The sequence below is a fragment of the Chionomys nivalis genome, chromosome 2 (assembly GCF_950005125.1).
Source record: "Chionomys nivalis chromosome 2, mChiNiv1.1, whole genome shotgun sequence".
Classification (NCBI taxonomy): Eukaryota; Metazoa; Chordata; class Mammalia; order Rodentia; family Cricetidae; genus Chionomys; species Chionomys nivalis.
In genome coordinates this window covers 49,961,343-49,967,342 of record NC_080087.1, presented here as the reverse complement: position 1 = coordinate 49,967,342, position 6,000 = coordinate 49,961,343, and positions in this window count along the sequence as shown.

Below are 6,000 nucleotides of genomic sequence, written 5' to 3'. Positions count from 1 at the left end.
TACCCACTGAGTCACCCCCTAACCCTGTTACACATTCCTTGGGAGATTGGGAAAAAAGTACTCCTGCATGTAGAGTTGGGGGAGGGTGGGTGAAGATGATCAAAACACATTGTACAAAATTCTCCAATAGAATATTAAAAGTTAAATAAAATTGGCAAAAGGAATAAATTTCATTTGAACCATGGTAAATTGGAGACCATTGTGCACATTGCTAAATATATTATTTCAAATCACAGGACTGTTATTCATAATCTTGTTGCAAAGTCAGTGTGGGTACAAATAGATTCGTTCACGTATCTATCAACAATGAAACTAATATTCCTGACAATGAATATATCCAACACTGAATAAAATTCACCTAAGGGTTACAGAGTCATCACATACTGTTATAAAATATTCCTGTAATAGACCTTTCTGAGCAAGACAATCAAATTGTATATCTTAGATGAAAACATTGATATGGTGGCTTATTTCTGTGAAATATTTTAAGTTATATTTATGACTTATACATATAATTAAATATATATAATATAATTTATAAATATTTCTAAAATAGAAAGTTTAGTGTATATCTTAATATCCTATTCAGACTTCTTTTATATTGTTACTTGTTTATGATTTTAGTCCTATCTTCTATTTGGTTGTTTATTTTTAATAATTTAAAGAAATATACAATGAATAAGAACTATTGATAGTTATGCTTTTATTGGGTTAAATAAAACCTTTTTTTTTGCTTTTTGAGACAGGGTCTCACTATGTAGCCTTAACTGGTTGGGAACTTGTTATGTAGGTCAGGCTGGCCTGGAACTCATAGAGATTCACCTGCCTCTGCCTCTTAAGTGGTGGCATTAAAGGTGCACACAGCCATTCCAAGTGTGCTAACCTTTCTTATCTTTACAGACTTCCAAACTTCAATGAAAGACATTTGAGTGGAAATGTAATTTTGTTCATGCTTTCACCATGTATAAGATCAAAAATATCTCATAAAACCCCGAAAGCATTCAGCTCAGTGACAATTAGTGTCTAATGTCACACAGTCAGAAATGCTTAGCTCGGCTGGTCCTTTGAGTAAACCAACTGCTATACTGATTTCCACACTTGGCACTGTAGGGCCCTCAAAAACTGGATTATTTTGCAAACACTGCTTCAGTTTGTAACACTGAGCACATAGGAATAGCTTTGAGTTTTAGAAGATTAAATTGCCCTCCCTCAGATTATGTCCTGTTCCCTTATCAGGGAAAGTTTTACATTAAATAGATTAAGAATCTCTTCTGGGGTCAAATTCTGTGTTTTGTGGGAACCTAAGAATCATCATTAAATTACCTAATTGCAGCTTATGTGGAAAACAGAAGACGGAAGAATGGATTAAGAAAGGAGAGAAGACGGAAGGACAAGACTGGGGCAAATGCCTACTACTGTAGAAACTAAAATGCAGGTTATATGTACAAATAAGGAAACATACATGATTGGAAAAGTATTGCTAAGAAATGGCACTTTGAGAATTTATTTGCTCAGCAAGGTTATAAAACCACTGAGTCCTCTATTACTACAAACTTCTTCTAATGGAAGAGATGAGCTTGATGAACAACAGGACAGGGGTATGGGAGACTGAAATGAAAACCTAGAGGAATGGAACCAGGCCCAGAACCCTAGACAGGCTGAAACAGGATCACCTTTTGTTCAAGGAGGGCATCAAGTTCATTGTAGCTGTTGCTTTCAAATCCTTCTTACATTTGTTTGGTGATTTCAGTAACTGAGTAAATATGAACTTTGTTTTCCTGTCGTTGTCTGTGGTTCCTGGAGTAACATGAGAGGTTTTTACAAAAGTCAACTTTTATCCAATTTATCAAGGCTGAAGTACTCGTCCCTTCCCTAGTTCACTACGCACCCGCTAAAACAAACTGTGTCAAGGCTATTTGTACCTCAGCAACCCTTCAATCCTGCCATTTTTATCAATTTGAACTGACTTGGTTTTGTTTCCTCAGCTGTTCTGTATCCGTGAGTAAAGAAAAATGTTTTGCATCTTTCAAGCCTCATTTTCTCTTCTGCATGCCTTATTTATTCCTTTATCTTGAATTTTCTGCCTTTCTCCTTTCTTTGGACTTAAATGGTAATAAGGAAATGCAGATCACCTTACAACACTAATATCAAGGTTCTATATGAATCTTTCTCTACATACCTATCTCCCTTACTTCTGAGAGACATGGTTCTTAAAAGTCTCTCTTAATACTGTAAAAGACAGACTACTTGAGTGACCAAACATGATAGGTATCAAAGAATGGCAGCTTCTTTCTTTCAGTTTTTAGAGGCTGCCTAACACACTGCTTATTGACCAGACATTTTGGAAATCACAATGATAATGTAGGGAATAGGTAGGTAACTTGGTGGAATATTTATGGTGCCAACGTCAACATAGTACTTCACCTACCATCTTGCAACCACTTTTGGTGAACAGACCCCAGGTATTCTGCTTCCGTTACTCATTAGTCAGGCTGCCTGGACTTGCTTCACAAAAATATAATCACTAGAGGCTAAAGACCCAGATTGTATCTTTCAATTATACTCAATTAAGAACTTCCAAAGGTTTCACACAGATAAAAGATTTTCTATTTCCTCTCTGTAGAAATCTAAACCCTGACTTGTATTGGTCAAGTGACTTAGATGTTTTAAAAGAGATTAAATGCTGTTTTCTGGCATGCAATTTATACTTTTAACACATTTATTTTCTTAATGCATACCAAAATTATTTGAGCATAAATAATTGAAATAGGCCATTCTAATGTTATTAGAACATATGATGTCCTCTTACCTATTTAAGCATCAAGTAGAGGTTTATCTGACAGACACTATACAGATACTTGCCTGCACTGAATTGTGCAAAGATGTAATCTGTCTTTAAGTTCTTTCCCCACCTTAATGAAAGTAAATTTATTGAATTAGCATAACTAGTCTTATTTTATTTTAGTTATCACTTTCTTGAGGTTTAGTTCAGATAAAAAGTAGTAAGTAAAAAACCCAACTAATGTTGAAAACTTTTTGTTATCTGAGAGTGTGTTCATTGAAATTTTGCTACTATTTACTAATAGGTAAATTTTGTCTATTTTAGTCTATCAAATAATATGTTTACATATTTTAAGCTAATCACTTATTTTCATTGTGTTTCTTCCTAGTCTGTATCTATTCATATCCCTTATGCCAATACATGACATAACTGAGATGTTAGTGCAAACACAACTGGCTATTATTTGTGGTTAGTGGCATATATTCATTGTACAAAGTTTCATAAAGACAATATCATTCAAGAATTAATTTATCATGCACTTTGAACATGTCTACCTCTATGACCCCTTAATTTCTCCTACCCCTACTGCCAATGTCCTTTCTTTCCCCAGAACCTCATTTATAAGTGTTTTTATGTGTCAGAAAATCTAGGGTCTAGGAATGTGAATAAACAGGAATCTACGGTAGTTTCACTTCATTAGTCTATCTCTAGATTGGGCCTTTGCTTTTTTATATTTGTAGGTTTTCTTTTTAGTTTTTTATAAATTCTAGATATCAATGTTCTATCAAAGGTATTGCAAGCAACAACTTTATTCTCTAGGCTCTATGCTCTCTGAATTAATTGCTCCTTCGGTGTGCAGAAACTTTTTAACCTCCATTTGTTAGCTGCATTATTTTCTTAGCTGTTGGAGTCATCTTCAGGAAATCTTACCTACCTCGTAGAGAGTTTTCCTTTCTGTTTCCCTCTAGCAGTTTCAGAGTTTCTGGTCTTATTTTAAGGTATTTAACCCATTATGAATAGATTTTTGTACAGGGTAAATATAGTTAATTGGCTTCATCCTTCCATGTATGGAATCATTCACCAAACTCTCTCCTTAGATTTCATGACAGTGAGTTAGTAGTTTTCAGATTCATGGCAGTCCTGACTCCTCATAGTACTGTGTGGGGACTTCTGATTGGGGGATTGTTTGTAATATTTTAGTTGCTGATATTGTTTCAGTTGGAGTGTTTTTAATTTGAAGTAGTACAAGGTTTTTATTAAGGGTGAGACATCCTACTGCTCCACTGGACTCAGGAATAACAGCATTTAAAACCTCCCACATAGCTTCGAGGTACCCAGTTTGACCTTCAATACTATTTCAAGAGCAGAACACTCCAGAAATAGCCACACCTGGTGTGTGGTTCCATAAGGAAAACACAGTAATAGCTACTTAAAAACAAGTAACTCCCTCAACTTAAATAATAAGGGTAAATAAAGGAACAGTGCTGGGTAAAGGAGATATGGACAGGGGAGAAGCAAGTAAGACTAGTAATTCAAGTTCGATGAACAGAAACATTAGAAGAGGGAAAAGTCAAAAGAAGTGAGGAACAGTAAAGATTAGAAGGAAGGTAAGTCAGAACCAGCCTGAGAGAAAAGAAGAAAGAAAACAGTAAACAAATACAAAAAGACAACCTAAAATATTCCTAGCAGTCAGGATGCTGAAGCAGGAGACCCCCATGTCCAGGCCAACCCGTGTATAGAAATCCTAACAAAACAGTGTGAGAGAGAGAGAGAGAGAGAGAGAGAGAGAGAGAGAGAGAGAGAGAGAGAACAAAACTGATGTACTAAATTGAAATTGTGTATTAGGGGATGAGGTCTGTACACAGTTTTTTAAGGTTCAAGTCTCCGTGCCAGGAAAGGAGACCAGTCATGGGAGGCCAGGAGGTGGAAGAGAATGTAAGGAGACATGGGTACATGTGACATGCTTCATTCACCAGCACTCAGGCTGTTTGGAGGTATACACACAGACCTACAGACACACACGGGTGACTGTCAAGAATAGGGAGAAGATGAAATCTCAGGCCTCTTTCCTTAAGACACCTTTATACAGAATCCCCAAAAGTGTCACTTTTGAAGTAAATGGTTGTATAACAGTTTATATCACTGTTTACAGGTTCCTGGTGTCACTGATTTTGTGCTCACTTGTTAAAGTTCAGCACTATCTATCTTGGCTTGTACTTTATCAGTATCTGGGCTGTGTTGTCTAAACATAAACTGGCCCCTATGACTCTCTGTTCCCTACAGGTCTCTCACATGGGCACAGTTTCCGGGCCTGTCTTTAGTCCATCACAAGCTATGGCTCAACCCAGATATCCATATACAGAACATTGCTATATTCTGGCTTGAAGTTTTCCCTCTGTAGCTAGAAATATTCTGCAGGTCAAATAAGAGTGCAGTCTCATGGCACTACCTCTGAATGATAAGCCATGCAGGGAGGGATCTCTGCCTCTGGAATGGCCTAACTTTTAACTCAACAAGATTCTTGCTAAAATGGCTTTTTGTCAGTGCTCAGCTAGCAGTTTCTAGCACTGCCCCATTTCTCTCTCTCTCTCTGTCTCTCTCTCTCTGTATCTCTCTCTCAAGCATACACACACAGAGAGACAGAGAGAGACAGAGAGAGACAGAGAGAGAGAGAGAGAGAGAGAGAGAGAGAGAGAGAGAGTCCCTCAGTTCCTCCCCAACTTTCCTTAAGATGCACTGGTATCAAAAGCACAGGACAAATATTCTGAAACTTTCTCTATTTTGAGCTGAGGTTCCAGCCCCAAACATTGACTCTCACACTGGAAGGAGGGAATCCTCCATTGAAGCTGAGCCTATGGAACAGACTCTAGAGTCTCCTTCTCTTCTGCTTTCTAAAATTTGTTTTTTCCCCTTTGCTACACCACAGATGGATGCTCTCCAGCTGCCCCTGGCTTAGTCTTTGTAGAGCTCATCAGTCCATTCATGTGCTGCACACCATGTCCCACTCGCTTCCTTTTTACTGTACATTTTTACTACACACACTGGTTAGGATGTGAGGCAAGAGGAACCTTTAGTCACTGTTAGTGCGAGTGTAAGCTAGTGAAGTTACTATGGAAATCAAAAATTCTAATAATAGAACTAAAATCTGAGCCAGTTCTATTTCTCTTGCACACATACCCAAGAGAGTCAACATACTATCACAGAGAGATAAATCCACT